The 17,902-nt window shown below is 44.0% G+C and overlaps 1 long non-coding RNA gene across 1 annotated transcript; it reads left to right on the forward strand.

The window, feature by feature from the left end:
• Window positions 1-9,928: 9,928 nt before the first annotated feature.
• Window positions 9,929-16,411, forward strand: LOC146195458 (uncharacterized). Its single transcript, XR_014706013.1, has 3 exons — window positions 9,929-10,049; window positions 11,191-11,268; window positions 15,761-16,411. It is a non-coding gene; the product is annotated as an uncharacterized LOC146195458 (long non-coding RNA).
• Window positions 16,412-17,902: the final 1,491 nt, after the last annotated feature.

The following is a 17,902-nucleotide window of genomic DNA, read 5'->3' on the forward strand; positions in this document are numbered from 1 at the left end:
ACTAGGAGAGAGTTGCAGAATCTTCATTAACAATAAGTGTCATGTGCGCTTCAAATGAAGCACATTGTCAAAAATAAATATTCCCTCATGGTCATTCAATGGGCAGGACGTAATATATTTGATATGGTATACGATGCTAAGCACACTTTTGGCGTTGGTCATCATTTCTAGCCTCACCACGCCCACTGAAGGGCAGAAGAATAGTGGTGGAATTTTTTCCGCTTACGTAATATTTTTATTTCTCTACTATAATGACTACTTTTGGAACGCACTAGGATACAGTTAGCAACCTTCGTTTACCTTGCCTCTACATTGCATTACTTCCATGTAAGCATTTATTCTGTGTGATTTTTACTAGAAGCTCCCTTACTCGTGTTGTTTCCCATGTAAGCATTTATTCTGTGTGATTTTTACTAGAAGCTCCCTTACTCGTGTTGTTTCCCTAACCCTGCTTTCGTACTATTTTTTAATACTTTACCTGCCATTTTTTCCATATCTCGCTGCCATGTTTTCAATATAGGTTCACTTGTTTTTGTTAGACTTTATGTTTCTACCCTACTGTCAGTATTAGTAAGCTACATATGCAAGCACTCTTTGTGAATAGCAGTAAACCTACATTCATGATGCCAAACTGCCAAATGCGTGCCACCAGTGACAAAACACAAAAATGATCTCCAGTTTTGTAGATTACCTCCTCGTTACTGAGATGGTGGCGATAAAAATGTGTGCCGGTTACTACGCTCTGGCTCAAGCCATGTGGCAGACACCTTTAAGGGGCCAAAATACTTGCTCAATGCTAGCTTAGTGGCGGAGGTGCAACATGTGACAGTGGTAAACAGACCAGCATGGTCAGAAATACGCGACGGCATATCAAACGGAATTACGGTGAGCATGTCATCAATTTAGGCGCAGTGTTATAGGCGAACGTTACATAAGGCTGTGTTTGGGCCACTATGATTTCGACCCAGTTGTATTGGCCAGCGTCGGCGTGCGTAAACACCAAATTGGTAATGGCCTTGCACAACACGCTCATTGGGATCGTTCATTTCGGAACTCTAGGCGGCTTGTTTACGGTGAACAGGCAGGAATGAAAACTAAAACAAGGCCTAAATGAAAAACAAAAGTTTCACCTCACCATCAGCAGTAAATGCCTTTCCTCTCACAAAAAACTGGGGTACTCTTGGTATCGAATGCCTAACGATAATCAATGTTTCAATGATAATCAATATCCAATGATAATCAATTGCTACCAGTCGGTGATTCCTTTCCAGGTCCTACTTTGCGTTCATGCACATTTCTGGTATCTTAATCACAAGTTTCTCAAATATTAAGCACACTATATTAAGCTAACATATTATTATGTGCGTTAGAGTAAAACCCTAACACAGATATAAATTCCAACTTTTACCAAACCGTACCAAAGTTTTGTTAAGCCTAGCTTTACAGTATTTGAGTCGGTATCTGAATGTCCTGGAGTGTTTGATTTTTATATCCTCTCTCAATTCACAGGAGCCACTGGCGCGGGCAGCCGTGTCAAATCGGGCATTTGATGCTGTCTCGCGTGGTCACAAAAGAAACTAACCAGTCACTGTGTAATGATGTGACATGCCAATTTGCACATTGTTTCAGCATGTGTTGTTTGTTCACAACGGCGACGATAATATTGGCAGAAGCAAAATGCACATATCGGTAATGCGTTTATACGAATTACGTGGGCGAATGCACCTGTAGCGTAACTGGCATAGAGTGATGACGTCAGACATGTTCACAGCAAGTTCGTGCCGATATGATAAAAGAGACTGAAAGCAGATCAGTGAAATTCAGGTCGTTTTCCTGCAGAGGGTGCCATATCACACGCACATTGGTGTGCTCTGGTATACATGGACATGGTCAGCAGCAGAGCGGATAATGCTCTAGTAAAGGCTATACGGCTCTAATGTCTAGGGGAGACGGCACTGGCAGCACTGCTTGGCGTAGTTCTTCCCGAACTACATACGCGATTGCTCGGGCACTCCTGTGATCAGAGTAAAGCTTCTGCAGCTCTTTGCGCACGGCGTTTCGACAAGATCGCGAAGTGCCACTTTCTCGTTTCGAGAATTCCTCACTTGAAAGACCACAGCAAATATGCTCTCACATTGCCGAACAGCGCGGACCACTGCTGCAAGGCATGTCGCTTCTAAACCAAAATCGGCTACTGTGTTTGGAAGATCGTGTACACCGCCGATGAACAGCTTCTGGAACACCTATCGCCGACAATGAACACCCTCCGTCGCGTTCGGTAAATAAGAAAGTGTGCAGTTGAATCACCGGGTCACGTCTTCTGTGACTTGGCGACACTTGCAGTAGTTTACTAAGTTGCTACGCTCGGTACTCAAGGTTAAATTCAGTCCGTTCCTTCAGTTTGTTTTCACATAACGTTTCCAGGGATTATGATCGGAAATCTCGGCACGAAATCATTGCAAACTCGGGGATATCGAGCCCCGCCTTCTCGACGTCCTCTTCCTTACAAACATATTCCTCCATTTATGGTCTTCAACCGCCATATTGAATTCAACAATCTGCTGGAAGCTGACTAAGAAGGGATCAGTGCCGTTAAACGTTTCGCCATGAAACAACGCGGGCATACTAGTCGCATAGACAATGCGCGCTGGACCACTTCCAAGCTACTGAACTCCGGCTTCCCGTGGCGGACGTCAAGTTTCCAGGCGGCGGACAGCTCTCAATCTAATCCTTTGAAACGGCAGCGTGCCTTGTGACCAGGTTTCCTTTTCACATTTGGCTCAATTTAAATGTCACCGAAAGCCGCAAGGGTGTCAAAATGAGCTTTAGTATGCGGTGCTGTCCTAGCATTGGAAATATTGCTCAGCCGATCGATACGGGAGCGGTGAAAGTGAGGAAGACAAACTAGTTCCAGTCTACCGTTCAGAACCGTATGGGACGCCAGAAAGGCGTCACAATGGCCATCATGTGGTTTGTAGAGTTAGAAAGCGCTCCGGACATGCGACAAATTTGGCGTCTGAAATAAAGCAAAGGACTTGCGGTAGACTTGCTTTGGATCGTGGGGACATTAATAATAAGCCTAGGTCGAGGTGATGCGGGCTTCCTGATGATGGAAGCGCACGAATTGTACAGTCAGGTGTAATATGAATAATAAATGGTAGCAATTGTTTCGAGGCATAGGAAAGCAAATGGCAGAAAGCGAAGTGGAACTCAAGAGGCTTCTGATGCAAGTACAAGAGTGAGATGTTTGGACCTAAACTGAACATTAAAAAGACAAAGATCATGGCGTCTTGCCCTATCAAGTTCTGGAGCATCAAGGGACAAGAAGTGGAAGCTATAACAGATTTTCTCTTCTTGGCGCCAAGATTACCCCGGAAAAAGACTGCCGCCATGAAATTAGGAGACGCCTGCTTCTGGGAAAGAGCGCATGGCTAGCCTTGACAACCTAGTAAAGAGCAAAGACATTAGGCTGCCAACCAAGATCATTATAACTCATGCTATTGTCTTTCCAGTTGTGATGTATGGATGCGAGAGTTGGACTGTAAAGAAGGCTGACCGCCGAGGAATTGACGCATTCGAATTGCGGTACTAGCGATGCTTAATGCTTGAGGTGATGCTTAATGGTATGTCATTGATGAAAATCAGAAACAGTAAAGGGCTTATTGCACTACCGTGCGGTACGCCTGATGTTACATCGATCAGAAGGGACGAAGTTTTATCAACAGAAGTGAATTGTTTACGAAATGATAAAAAGTTTCTTATCCAAGAAATTGTTAGTGAATCAAGGTGCAAGGATGAGAGTTTCGCGATTAAACGACAGTGTGGAACGCTGTCGAAGGCTTTAGCATAGTCGAGGAATATGCAGTCGATTTGAAGATTTTCGTCCATACCGTGAAGCAGCTCATTAGTAAACTCGAGTAGTGTGTCTCACATGATAACCCTTTTCTGAAACCGTGTTGTGAATAGAAGAAACCGTTGCCTTCTACATGTAGTGCCGTGTTAGATGGAATGATGTGCTCGAGAAGTTTGCGAGACATACATGTCAGCGATATTGGGCGATAGCTGGCAACATTAATTCGATGACCAGATTTGAAAATTGGAATAGCTTTTACAATTTTCCACTCGTATGGTATCTCTCCTGTTGAAAAGGACTGGCTAAATATATGAATGGGTATGACGCTGCATTGAGCCACGGTACGTTTCAAAATTTTTTAATTAATCCCATCAACACCACATGAAGTAGTTAATTTTAGATTGCTAATCAATGTCGCAACACCATCAACAGTAACGTCTATTGGGCTCATGTAGTCATAGTGCTATTCATGTAGTATAGTCACAAGTTTTCCAGTCTACGAATGAGCGCTTGACGACGAAATGCTAGTTGCAAACATTTTATTGCACAAATGGCATTGAGTGCTGCTGCATTCAAAACAGGGAAGCAACCGAATATATTATTATCCAATGGAAGGCACTTCATTCCTTTGTGCACGCTACTGACGTATACTTTCGAGAAGCTCTTGGATTTCGGGAGAGCCGTGGCTTGCGTATTTACGATACAGAAAAAGGATCAGGAGTCGACCTATTGATAAGTGGATACGATCAAGAGAGCAGTTTTCGCCTATGCAAAGAAAATATGTTATTTTTAGAATAATGATCTATCAGGAAAATAATAACTAAATGAAACTTTTCACCGTGCCATTGAATACAATGTGCTAATAATCACTGGCAATGAAGCCTTTGCACAAAAAGCCGTTCGGAACCATGCTTTATAAAGGGCACGATAGAAACATACGGTTGTTTTGTCATTATACAGCGATTACCTTATTAAGTACCTTCTAGGAACATCATAATCAGCAGAACGGTCTTTAACGTTTGAAGTTCTTGACATTACCTTTGTTATGAATAACAATAATGGTATCGGTCAGGCAAGATTCCAATTCACCATTGGTATTGAGACACTGCGTTTTCATGGGGCCCAGTGTATCTACCATCTCTGCATCTACCATTTTGTAAGTTGATGACTGCTGAAGTTGTAACAGTATTACGATTTTTTCAAAAGGAAGCATTCTACAGTGGCCTTCATGTTTAGGAAATCAATGTATTTTTTTCCACAAAGCGCATGGTGCGAAAAAATGGAGTACACCGTTTATAAATATACGCAATTTTCTCATTAGGTATGACTGCGGCCAGTTGCAGTTTGCCCTTTAGATCTCTGCTTCAGTCCTTAACCGAGTCCTCTACCATTCCTTTGGAGTGGTTATCATTCTATCTGTGTGCTGGATAGACTGTCACGTAAGTAGCAACCTTCTACATGAGCGTGGCTCGTTGTCTAGCACAATGGTTCCGTAGAATCAATCTTGAGGTCACATGTCATATGTTTGACATGTGCAATGTTCTTTATTTTATCAGAGAAGCTCTTCGTCACCCCAGTATACAACGGCGATCACTCCGATCCGGAACCTTGTAAACTATGCATTAAGCCTTTTCATTCGGGTGACGGTCTTCAGGGCGAAGGATGAGGCGTTCAGTGCTGGAAGTCAATTTATATATCGTTTGTACATTATCCACTGAGAGAGTACATTATTGTTAAAGCAGAAAATACTACACAAGGGGAAATATAATTCCATCTGTGGCCCAAATGCATGCCGTCAGCTGAAACGCGTTTGCTTTTCGCACGTAAAAGGCGCCAGTGAAACGTTTCGCCGTATTATAGGATAAGGTGTGGAAATGACGCACATATTGAGTTCCATTATCGGACGTCTCACTCCCCCGAAGATCGTGACCCAAAAGAAAAACGCATGGTTTGTTTTCGAATATCACATATTTGGACTGCTTGATGTCGTACACTGGTGAGGCCAAGAACTCCTCCAAACGAATGAAGAAGCACAAAATCGGTTTCGATAAAACGAGATGTCAATGCGTTGTGGCCAAATCATGCGGGATATATGACCACAAGATTTCTTGACGCAACCAGTGTAGAGCACAATGAGCCGCGCTCACACAAAGGATTTTGCTTATGTTACAGCGTAAATTACCAGACAAGGATGAATGTTAGCCACTCCCTAGGATTCTTTCCCTCCTCTTAAATTTACTGTGAATGGTCACTGACCCGTCGAATGAAGCACGAAGGCTTCAAAGAAAAAGCTCCAACCAGTACGCTATCACATCCAGTGTAAGTACCGAGAAGGTTCCCGAATCATCCTGTCTTAATTTGTATTTTTGAATGGTGTTCTTTTACAGCCTGAACTCAATATAAGTTGGTATTTCTAAAGTATTTTTGCTCCAGTTTTGGACAAGCACTGCGCGTCCTAGAGGCCATTGCATCATCAACGTTATAACATATTTCAGTAATATTTAAGCCGAAAAATCCATTTTTTAGTCGTGTAGCAGCCGCACATCTTCGCTTGTCGTGCACGCCAACTGTAGACCCAATACATTTGTAATAAAAATAAAAATAATCAACGCAAAATGTTCTGTCTGTGTGAATCAAAATGAGGCTTTCTATAAGAAGTATAAATTGAGGGCATGGTACATAATTCCATCAGGGTTTAAACTTCATCATCAAATCCAGAATAGAATCTATGAACCTTGTCAAAGGCCGTCCGACATCGGCCGAAATAAATATTACTACATCTACATTTATTACGCCGCTATTGCATGTTCCAGCTAGGCAGCTGGAGAGGGACGCGGGTAGAAATAGAAACATGATACTGGAGCAGTTGGACTTTATGCTCAAATGTAGTCTAGCCTGGGTGCAGAGCCGCCAGGGGAACAGCAGAAACAAAAATTTATATTTCACAGATATGTTATTGTAATCCTAATGCAAATTTCATGATGTGGCAGAGTCCCGGGAAATATCCTTACCAGCATGAATATATTATAAGGAATTTCGATTATAGTTGTAGCATTAGGAGATATGGCCTTGAGCGTGGCAAAGTTGATGCATTGTCATGCCTGGTCGCTCTACCGTGCACACGCGGCTGTTGTGTGGTTGGACAGTAGCGAGGGTGAATACAAGGGCGAGGTGGGGTAGGGTTGCCTTGATATTGTAGATCGTCCTCGCGGAGTACGTTTTTGGGGAGCAGTGGAGGAAAGAGACTTCAGGCGCGCACAGACGATGTTGAATATATTGGCATTATTCCGCTGCTAAATGGTGCCCACGTAACTTACAGCAGAACCAGTTGGCTAAAAACAAGCAACGGAAACCATGCCCCATACCCAGTGGTCCAACACTGCGCACATAGTCAAACATATCGCTACCACTACCATTTCCAGCATCCTTCTTAATATGCCTGTTTTGTATTGTGCGTACGTAAACATTTATATTTCAATCTATGGACTATGTGAACATGCTCTATTGAGCATGCATTCCTTCGGTGCCCTCTAATTGTTATACCTATCTTCATTTCTATGCTAAATGTTTTCGGGAATAAACCCATCTTATTTTGTAGTTGTTACCCGTTCAAGATGTGCAAGAACGGCTAGCACTATGAGCAACCTTGTATAGAGGAAAAGTATATTTACTGCATACTTGGTACTAGATTGATTTATTTACCTAGGAGCTGAACGCAGTTTTATTTGCTTACTCAAGGATGCCTTAGGTCAGCTCAAAGGTTTAGGTTACTCGCATGCGGTAATTTGTATGAACTCTAAAAGGATAATTCTGAAAATATTTTCTCTCGCATGAGCAGTTCGCCCTTTGAGTGCCGGCAGAAATGGAGGTGTTCGCCGTGCTCATCGAGTTGCTCATCGAACGTATTTCGATGAGCAACTTTTGACCGACTTATTTCCTCTCTATTGAAGAATCCGTAACTGGTGTATTGATTTAAATGCTTGTTGTTTTCAAAATTTTTGTACCCAGCGTGTACAAGGCAACTTCAGCCAAGGATTAAAAATGAAACATTAGAGTTAAGCCAGACAAACCACTTGTGCACAGCTGCCTGTCACATGGCGCACCACACGCGAGTTTTAAACTGCAATTAACTAATAAGAAATTGGGATAATGTTTCTAATTTACTAACTATTGCTTTTAGATCATGAATGGAATTTCCAATGTTCGACACCAACTTCTCAGACGCCCGTAAAGAATGCCTGAAGTGTACTTTTTTTCCAGGCTCTTAAGAGAGCCAAATAAATACCGAAAAAATATCAGCTGACTGGCGCATTAGCGCGTCACTATTGCGCTGCTCTCAACCAGGGCTTCAGTGAAAGAACTCAGTTGCCGTGGCTTCATGGCCTCGCTGCAGCGGCATACCAATATGTCTGCGACGGTGTCTTGGTCTGCTTCAGGCAGTCGGCGCACGTGCCGGTGCACGTTGCAGTAAGCTCGCCACGGTCGCTGCAACCATTGCTAACATACAAGCCTACCGCTAGAACGGGGCTGTCCAGTCAAGGCCGAGCTAATTTCATTCCCTCAAACCAAGACCGAGAGCAGCACAATCATGGTGCTCAGATGCATTAGTCATGTGATATTGTTTTCATTTCTCGGGCCTTCTTCAGAGCTTGGAAAAACGTATACAAGTGAGGGATTCTTCATCAGAAATAAATGAAATACGGGTTTCAGGAGGTGTTCTCCAACTTTGCAAATCACATTTATTGTATAAATTGAATTTATACATTGAAATCTATGAATTGAAATTTATTGCATGAAGTTATTGAATTAGAAAAATTACCCGAGATATTAGTTAATTGCCAAATACAAATAATTGCATGTGGTGATACAGATGGCTGGCAGCTGTATACAAATATTTTTTCTGGCCTAACTGAAATGTTTTATTTTTTAACCATTGGCTAAACTTAGCTTGGACACCCTATATTGGGTCGCTAAATCCCAGCTAGTTATGAATACAATTGGTATCACAGCGCCGCTTTAGTTGGAGTGGTATGAGAGAGGCTTTTGTCTTGAAATAGTTATGGGCAGGCTGATGCTGTTTATGATGACTTGAGTCTCACCTGCAACTGAACCAGTGTTTATGTTTGCAAAATATTTTTTGATATGTAGTATATTGCATCGAATGATTTCGCCTCAACTTTTTTCATTTTGATCATTGAGATAAAACAATTTTTAACTGAAACAATCAGTGATAATCAGTCTTGTAGGTGCTAGCACATGAGTGAGGCAACGAAGAATTAACATCCGCAATTTTAGAGCTTGTCTTAGACCCTCAAGTGCCAACTTCAAATTTCTTCTGCCACCCGAGAACAACGGGTGTCCAAGGAAAAAAATTCATGTGCGCAAATAATATAATAGTGTAGTTTCAAACAAACTGTTTGTTGAATTTGTTAGGCTCACTATACCGTGGAGATATTGTTTACGTAAAGCCGATATTTTTATTACAAGAAATATGCTACTCATAATCCTAATACCTTGAAAACAAAGTCGAGATTTTGGCATGGTTTCAACCTAGAACTGTGTTAAGCATGGTTGTGCCTTGTTTGACGGTTTAATTAAGGAATCAGTGTCACACCACCGTCTTGAAGGTCAAGTGGCCGGACAGGTTGATTTTGAGTGATACACGGCATAGTGACGCTTTCGCTACAAAAATTGTATTAACAAATCTACCATGCTTTGATTTAGCTGCAGTAACTGGTTAGGAAGAAAGCCCTGCTATGAGAACAGATTCTATTCTTGTTCAATATTTTTGAAAATAATATACAAAGTTTAGAATATGATCCCAGTCAGAGTTTCAGTGACATTTGATAAAGCAGAACGTATGACCGGGAAGTTAATTACTGTTGCTGAAGCGGTATTAGCAAAGAGACAGCCCTCGTTTCGTCCCTGCACTATTCTGATGATCATTTAAAAAACTGTCACATTAATATGGCTCTTCACTTGTAGTACATATGAACGTATCCGAAGCAATCAAATAACATTCTCCACCTGGGGCAATATAAGGAACAACACAAAAAGTGATTGGCATTTCTATGACGTCAACCTAGAAAGAGGAACCGTTCGGCCTACATCTCTCGAAATAAAAACCCCCACAGCTGCTACTCTTCAGGCAAGTAGCTATTGAGAGTGACGGGAGTCTGCAAACCAGGGTCCAGAGGTAAGCTAACTTGGCAGCATGCTTTGTTTTTTTTTTCTTATCTTAATAAGAGGGCGCACTTTCTAGGAAATAAAGTGTCATGAAAACTGTAGTCCATCCTTGTGCCCTGGGCTGATTCGCGAAGGAAAAATTAAATCAGAATTCACTGAACTAATTAGGCAACAATAAAATCATTTGCAATATTCTTTAGAAGGACGCTAAATATAAATTTTGCTCCGGGAACACGAAAGGCCCCGTCTCCTTTCAGAGCTGTAAACTAAAATTGCTTTCTCATCTTAGATTCGCTGAAAACAGGCAACTGACTCTAAAGCTGCCGTACCCATGAAGCGTCATAATAAAGAGCCTAAGAAAAAGGACAAGTAATTTTTCGTTCACAGCAGAACAATTTCCCACCGCCAGCCTGGGCTTACAAAAACGGAGTTCTGATATCGCAGCGAATACTGCCATGCCGAGACCACCCAGACAATTTATGCTAGTACTAGCATGCATGCGGCCACTTCCATGACACTTGGATTCATATCACACGTTTTTCTCGGTGCAAGCTGCTGTTGACGCAATTTTAGGGAGGCATGGAACGAGGGCAGCACTGGCTTGGCGATTGGGGCTGCTTATAAACATGTTTCAGTAAATATGTGCATATGCAAGGTATGTTCAAACTCCCGGCACGTGACCTTTTGCTTTGTTCCTCGAATAACCGCAGCCATACTCGACCGATTTTATACTGCGCAAACTGTGGTGGTTGATTTCCACGCATTGTCTTGAGAGGGTCTTGCCTCGTTCATCCTGACCGTCGCCGAGAGCATTGCGCATTTATTTCTACGATGTTATCAGCTTCTCTGGTGGCTATGGCTGTCGCGTTTAATGGCACATATGGGCGTGGTCATAATGCCTGGTCTCCTATTATTCCATGATGCGGTAACCATCATGGGAAGAAATCAAAACGTTGACCACTATATCTCTTGCGTTCAATTAAATAGTGCGCAGTATCTATGTATCTAACGATATATAGTCCTCACAGCAGTTAAAATGGTAGAAGATTATCCTTAACGACATTTTCCTGTTATTGTGTTTGAAGTGTCGTTTACTTCGATCTCGAAACGATTATCAACGTAAAATGCTATTATCGTTTATTTGTTCGCAGATTCTGCATTGAAAGGAAATAAAATGGAGACGAAGTCGATCGTCGTTGGCTTGGCCTTATTCTGCCTTCTAATATCAGGTAATTGTCCAAAAAGACGTAGTGAAACCTCGAGATATTCGGCATGTGTAGCCATTGCGCTGCATGCCAGAATGACTTGCTCGCGTAATAAGTTACTTAATAATAACTAGTACCTAATACATGCAAGATATATATATATATATATATATATATATATATATATATATATATATATATATATATATATATATATATATATACATGGGTGTTAGTGTCTGTGTGTAAACTTTTTGCACAACGTATGAACGTATCCATCGTAGTCGCCGCGACAGAACAAGCCCCCCCCCCCCCCCCCCCCGCCCCTCTCCACCCTATACGGGCTGATCTGCCAAAGACACATGCGCGAAATCAACCGCTATAGGACTGCCTATTATTTAGACCACCAACATTGATGACGACGACAGACCTGTGCTAAGAACCCTACATAGGGATGGAAAAAAATGTTCTCAATGCAATTTTCGAAGCTCTGCGGATTAAGGTATACCTTGCAAAATAATAGTGAAGGCACAATGGAATTCAAGGCACAGAGGCAGCAAGGCAACTAAGTAATGCATGCTCCTCTCAGTATGAAAGCGTTACATTAAAGGGAAGCTGAAGCACTTTTTGAAAAAATTGAGTTTTCGGCAGCATTTAGTTGTTTTTGGTCCACTGAAGAAGAATATCGCATTAAAAAAGGGATTAAATAAACGCAAACAGCTGTTTTTTTAAAAGAAAACGCGCGCCAGCGCCTCAGGGCGCCGAGCGAACGCCACTGTCGCCTGTGAGTGGTCGGGACCGTCGTGACGTCATCGATGGGTGTCCCGCGGGTCTCCGGCCTGCACCGACGGCGCTGCTGCGTAGTGCGTTGCTAGCGCGTTGCTTCAGTTGGCTGGAAGGCCTAGTCTTGAAATAATCATGGACAGTACGGGCAGTAGTGAACAGTTTGGACTCTCGCCATATATGTTCAAGCCATCAGCGGCTGCAGAAAACGGCGGAACCAACGACGCCGCGGAGTGCGCCGATGGAGAAAGTGACGCCGCGACATTTTCACAGGTTTGAAATCTCCTCTGGTACGTATGTTTTGCGTAGGTGCTTGTTTTTACATATCTTTGCGATGTAGATGTGCAAGTGGTAATAAAGTAAATCACGTCGAAACGCTGTTGCTTACTGGCTGCTGCATAACAGCCGAAACACCAGACACCTGTAATATCGAATTCAAAACGCCGGCATGCTTACACGAGTCACGCGAGGTAAAGCATTTGTTTTTCATTTATTTAGAGCACGGTGCCTACTTACATCCGAAGGCCTTTTATTACTACGAACTATTATTACTACTGGGTTTTATATTTGCTTGGGATGCATTGCAAACTGTTGGCGGCCGCACCACAACTTGCAGGCTTTTGTCAGCAGTTTCCTTTGAGACGACCTGTGCCTCTGTAACCCTGATTTTTACATTCTCTTCGCATGGCGAAGGGGGTGAATTAGTAGCTTAATTCTTCTTCAGGAGGCATTTTCTCGAGCATTTCTGCGAGGACCTGAAAAACACAAATGCCAGCCCACTATGAAGAAATACATAAAAATTCATGAAAACACTGACAAAAGCATTTTCTTTCTTTAGTATCAATAACCATAGTGCGTTAGACCACATCCAAAGATTAGGAGCCTCAAGAAATTTACTATCCTGAGACGTGCTCTTCCCTGCACTCTGTTCTTTTGCATTGTGAAAGATGTAGTAGCAAGAATCTGTTCAAAAGAAGTCCGATTTATACTGATTAACAGCACAAGCGTGAGTGCAACTTTACTAACAAGCACAGAAAACTACTGCCACTGCACCAATATGGTGCATTTTGACAGATATATGTTCAGAGGGTGAATGAGAGAGAATCCGAAACACCGACCAAAGGTCTCAGTTTTATGCTGTACAGATATACCCCCGCGTACTACAACGCTGATAGCACGCAATTAAAAAAAAACAAAAAAAAACAAAACAAAGTTACTGTCCCACCGCGGTGGCTCAGTGCTTGTTTTGACGAATGTCGTCGAAAGGAAACAGACGGGCTGCCGAGTCACACCTTATTAACTGGTGGACCTCGTGCCGCCGACTGGTCGCTGCGGCGCACAGGATATGTTCACAGGATCCACTACAGTTATGGCCCTCGGGTGCCGATTGCTAGGACGCTGATTTCGATGCAGAGGGATTTGGCCCTGCCACAGCAGCCGCAATCCCGTTTTGGGAGATGCAAGGCGCCTGTGTAATATCCGATGTATGGAGATTCGGGCAGGAGAAATATTTCCCGAGCCTTTCGCCACTATGTCCTTCACATAGCTCTAGTCAGTTCGCGGAACGTTGAACCACACAAGCAAACCACGCACAGGCACAAGCGTACCTTAAACACTAACCTCCCGCCGCTTTCTTTTGGCGAAGGCCGCTCTTGGAGGTGGCGAGGCGTTATTGTTGTGCGGGAACACTGACGGAAGACTCCGGGCTTCAGTCGCGCTGATTTAATTGGAATTCCGAGTGCGCGCATCGTTCCCAAGCTCCGATAATAGTCAATGTCACGGAAATGGTTCGAACACAACACAGTTGATTTCGTAGGTACGAAATTTTTCCTCTTCACGGCAGAGACCCACCGCGCTGAAAGTTTCTTGTCCTTTGGAAACGTGTGAAAGACCACATCGTCCCGGCTGCCATTGTTCGCGCAGCCGACTGTTGCGCAGAACGACGACACGATGGCCACTTGTCGCTACACCCACTCCACACAGAACGCACGAACTACAAAAAACAAACGGCACTAGCAAAGGATTACGTTGAATCGTCATTCGCCACGCCAAAGCGCGAGACGCAGCGGAGCAAGCAATGCGGGACGGGCAGGACGGCCGGCCGGCTCCCCGTGAATGGCATCACTACCGCCAGCTCTCCAATTTTGCCATCCCCCAACCCGGCGCTTCCGGAAGCGACGGGGGCGTGTCCGCGGCTGGTTTTTAAAAGGCGATTGCGGCTGTTCTAACGGACAGAATCGAGAAAAAATTTACACATATGTTTTTTGAGGTCTTTTCTTCCCAACCACAACATTTCATGCAATTTGAAAACCGCTTCAGCTTCCCTTTAACGTTAGTCTGGTAGGAGAAAAATTCACTAGACTAGCCAAAGTGCACAAAAATGTCTTTTTTTTATGTTAGCTGTAGCGAGATCATCTTAGACAATGAGATCAACCTGTCTATAAAACATTTACTTCACAGGAAAGGAAAGGCACAATATCTGTCACACTTATTCAGTGGACAACTAACCCGGGCCGTGAGGAAAGGGAAGAAGGTACGAGCGAAAATGGGAAGAGAGAAAGAGAAGCCGTAGTGGAGGTCGGAGTAATTTCGACCACCTGGGGATTTTTAGCGTCCACTCACATCACACAGCACACGGACACTTCTCCGTTTTGTCTCTATCTTACTCCGCAGGGGTGGTGCAGTGGTAAGACGCACGCCCGACTACAGGGCCGGAATACCCGGTTTCGAACACGAGCACGGCCGCTGCGTTTCGATCGAGGCGAGACGGTGTCCGTGTTCTGTGCGATGTCAGCGCATGTTACAAGTTCCCAGGTGGTCGAAATTACTCCGTAGCCCTCCACTACGGCTCCTCTTTCTCCCTTTCCACTTTCACTCCCACCATCCTCCCTTTCCTTACGGCGCAATTGAGGTGCTAACAGAAAAAAGTGAGACAGTTACCGTGCCTTTCGCTTCCTATAAATCAATAACGTGGCTCAGCTGCCCCGCCGGGGTGATGCAGTGGTAAGACGCCCGACTACTGTGCCAGAGTACCCGGGCTCGAACGCGACCTCGGCGGCTGCGTTTCGATAGAGGCGAAACGAAGAGGCGTTCGTGTGCTGTACGATGGCAGCGCATCTTAAAGATCCCCAGGGGGGTCGTAATTACTCCGTAGCCCTCCACTACGGCTCCTCTCTCTCTCTCTCTCTCTTGCCCCTTTCACTCCCACATTCCTCTGTTCCCTTACAGCGCGGTTGAGGTGTCCACAGAAAATAAGTGAGACAGTTACCGCGCCTTTCCCTTCCTCTAATAAATCAATCAGGTGGCTCAGCTACAGAACCAGTAGCATGCATTTTCTTTTTCTTCTTCCTACAGCCACGACAACTCTTTAATTGGGGGGGGGGGGGGGGGGGCTCTTGGGGCGTCTACAGAGCTCCTTGTTGCATCCCTAGAAGTCTCCTTTGTCGACCTCGTCCACTTCCACAACAATGGTCGGTTGCTCTCAGTCCAGGGCTCCGCTGGCCACTGCCACCCGTTGAGCTCGCTCTACCAGACCTTGCTGTTCTTTGCAGTGGCTGCTGGACAGCAGTCTCCCATTACATCGCACTCGTTATTCGAAGTTTAGGGGACCACGTATATGTTCATTCATACACGTGAAAATGACGCGATGTATGCGAATTAATAGTTGCTCTAGAAAATATCCCTTCATATTCGGTCTTCAGCTACAGGAATAAGCAATTTTCTCTGTTTTCAGCTTGTGCAGCAGAGCCTGGAAGCGGCTCGCCACAACCGGAAGTACGGGCCAATGTCGCCAGACGCAGCGCTCCTGAAGAGGCACAACGATCTGTCCGCGTGGTGTACGACAGAACGCTACCAGTAGATTCTGAGCGATCTGTGGATGTAATATATTCAAGGAGTGCTAATGTAGATGCTGAACGCGGCGTGAATGTTGTCTACGACAGAACCTTTCCTTCAGAATCCGATCGGTCTGTTGATGTCATATTTACACGAGCTGCCCAACTAGAAGCGGAACGATCAGTTGGTGTTGTATACGACCGAAACCTGCCTTCAGAAACCGATCGATCTGTTGATGTAGAATTTACACGGGCTGCCCCCCAAAAAAGCTGAACGGTCTGCTCGTGTTGTCTACGATTGAGGGCTGTCCTTGTAGTCTATGAATGATATGTTTCCGTATAATGATCGACAAAGTCGCTCGGAGTGAGGCGGACAGTTGACGCTCTGAAGAATTAGACCCTGCTAAATTTGCGATATGTTTTCGAACTGATCAGGAAACTGTGAAAATTAATGTTAGCTCAGGGTTCCATGTTCTAAAATCCACTAAAGTCATTTTTATGGCTACTTAATGGTATTCTTTACGCAATAAACGCCCCTGAAAGCAAAAATGCTCATGTCTCACACCTTGGCGTTCTTAAAATGCTGCCTTCACAGCACATTTTTCTTCGCTGATAGTATAATCACTTCTCTGAGTTAGTCGTGGTCGTTTGCATTGCAAGATAAATTAGGGTTGCTATATAGAAAACGTCGATGCCTAAAGAAAAACATCTTGCATACAACATCCAGCAACATGTGAGGCACTATTACACAGCAGAACTATGAAAGAACCACTTTCTGTGAAATCAGAAATACATTCTCTTTTTACTTGCTCAGGAGCTCTGCATAAATGATTATTTCTTTACATCCCAAAAACGTGGTGAACATTGCGGTGGAGGTTGCTTGCAAACTGAGTATTGAACCTTTCATTTATAATTAACATGTTACATTTAAGGTGTTTAAACTGCACAATGCACTATTCCTATATATGCATTTTCTTTTCTTAGGGATGTATTACACTGAAAAGAACAACTATTTTTGGTGGAACCTTCGTCATAACTTCACACACATTTTGTTGGCAGCAACAAACCACAGTTCCAAAAGAAATGGGCAAATACCAAGCCGACACCTGCGCTTGGTGATACTGTAACCGAGGATTCAAATAGTGCATACGTACCTGCTGTTGTATTCCGCAACATGCCATCTTCATTGACGCTGCTGTTAACATTAGCAGAACGACTGTGAGGTCTTCAAAATAAGTTACTTTTTGTTTGAATTTCCTCCTAATAAGCAGTCATTGCAGCCGTGTCGCGTCAGAAAATGAAAACAACACCGCTCAAGGTGCAACAACTTTCGTTTTCGCTTCTAGTGTCATATTTCACATATACAGAAAGCGGAAACTCAAATGCATTCCTAAAAAAAAAACAAATTTATAGAAAGCAAATAAACAAATTCGTACACCCAGTCACACATACGGAGTTCACGTTCCTATAGCAGTAAATCTGCATAGATAATGCCGGATGCTTGCTCAAAGCCATCGACAAGTATTTTCTAAAGGCTCCAACATAGTCCGACGTTTTCGACGCGACTGGCTGAGTCGGCGACGTCGGCCACGGCACGTGGGCTACGACGGGCGCGTCAAAAAACTGCTGCTTCTACAGTCTGGCGCGGCTGGCGTGCCCGGTGCCGCGTCGCGCATGCACACAAGACGCCCTCGAGGGGGCTGGTACGTTTTCGGTGTGCATTTTCGAGCAGACGACAGGTCACCTACAGGGACGAACTGGCTGCCTATCGAGCCACTAATTATTGTTGTGATCAAGGCAATGATGCGATGTGTTTACTGCGAATGTTCAAATGGCACAAAGCATGTACAGCCAGCCGTGGTGACATCCAGCCCAGCAACGGTCTGAGCCCGCGTCGACGACGGCTACAGACGGAACGATGATTGTGTACGTGCGTGTTTTACTGAAAACTAATCATAATTTAAGTATCTGTACGATTACATTAGAGTTATAGATTGCACAGTAATGAGGATCACTTTCTCGGCCGGCCGCAGTTCCTGTAG

This window comes from Amblyomma maculatum, chromosome 3 (genome assembly GCF_055883805.1).
Source record: "Amblyomma maculatum isolate TAMU_Amacu chromosome 3, ASM5588380v1, whole genome shotgun sequence".
NCBI lineage: Eukaryota > Metazoa > Arthropoda > Arachnida > Ixodida > Ixodidae > Amblyomma > Amblyomma maculatum.